Below are 1469 nucleotides of genomic sequence, written 5' to 3'. Positions count from 1 at the left end.
CAGTCAAGATATCAGATGACGTATTGCACTGGGCAAATCTGTTGTAAAAGACCTCATCACTTGAAAAGTGATGAAGAACAAAGATGTCTCTTTGAAGACAAAGGTACACGTAACCCAAGCCATGGTATTTTCAATTGCCTCTTATGTCTGTGAGAGCTGGACAATGAGTTAGGAAGACTGAAGAATAGTTGATGCTTCTGAGTTGCAGTGTTGGAGAAGAATGCTAAGAATACTGTTGTTGTTGTTGTTATGTGCTGTCTAGTCGGCCCCGACTCATAGCGACCCCTCCTTGGGTTTCCGAGGCAGTATCACTACGGAAGTAGGATTGCCCAACCTTCCTTCCGAGGAGGGGCTGGTGGGTTTGAACTGCCAGCCGTCTGGTTAGCAGGCAAGTGCCTTAGCCACTATGCTACCAGAGCTCCCGCTAAAAATACTATGGACTGCTAAAAGGACTAAAAAATCTGTCCTGGAAGAAGCCAGAAGGCTCCTTGGAAACAAGAATGGCCAGACTTCGTCTCACCTACTCTGGTTATGTTGTCAGAAGGAACTGTTCCCTGGAGAAGGACATCATGCTTGGTATAGTGGAGAGTCAATGAAAAATGGGAAGGTCCTCAACGAGATGGATTTACACAGTGGCTGCAATGATGGGCTCAGGTATAGCAAGGATTGTGAGGCTGAAAAAAAAAAAAAAAAAAAAACTCAGTGCCATGGAGTTGGATCCGACTCATAGCAACCCCTCCATGGGTTTCCACAGCAGTATCACTATGGAAGTAGATGGCCCAACCTTGCTTCTGAGGAGTGGCTGGTGGGTTTGAACTGCCAGCCTTCCGGTTAGTAGTCAAATGCCTTAGGAACTACACCACCAAAGCTTCTAAGGCTGGGGACAGGACCAAGCATTGTTTTGTTCTGCTGTGCATAGGGTTGCTATGAGTCAGAGATGACTCAACAGCACCTTAAAACAACAACAAAATAAGGACTGTAATAACTATTCACAGTGTGATGGAAATAATTCTATACAATGACAGAAATATGTCTGACTCATAACAGGATTTTTTGCATTAGTAGGACAAAAGGAAAAGCATCCTTTATTTATTTATTTATAGATATTTTTATGTTTTCTTTATAGTATTTCTAGCTTGTAGAGCAATGCAAGACACAGGCCTGAAGGACAGCTAGGGGCCATAGACTCAATGGTTCCACCAGGCTCTATCGGACAAGCAACAGACAGTCAATGAATATTTGTTGACTAAATGTTGGATGAATATATGAACAAAGTTTGTATCTAGTACTATCTATGTACCAACAATCTGTTTTAGAATTGTTATTCAACATAAGAACATTTGTTCTTCTCTAATTGCAAGTTCCATTAAACCACTTACACATACTTCAATGGGGATTTACAGTGTTTTGTATATTTATACATTTTTAAAGCACCCACATGCTCTCTTCCTTTTTTTTTTTTTTTTTTT

The sequence above is a fragment of the Orycteropus afer genome, unplaced genomic scaffold (assembly GCF_000298275.1).
Source record: "Orycteropus afer afer isolate SDZICR_OR568_19922 unplaced genomic scaffold, OryAfe1.0 scaffold00108, whole genome shotgun sequence".
NCBI lineage: Eukaryota > Metazoa > Chordata > Mammalia > Tubulidentata > Orycteropodidae > Orycteropus > Orycteropus afer.
This window is presented reverse-complemented; position numbering follows the sequence as displayed.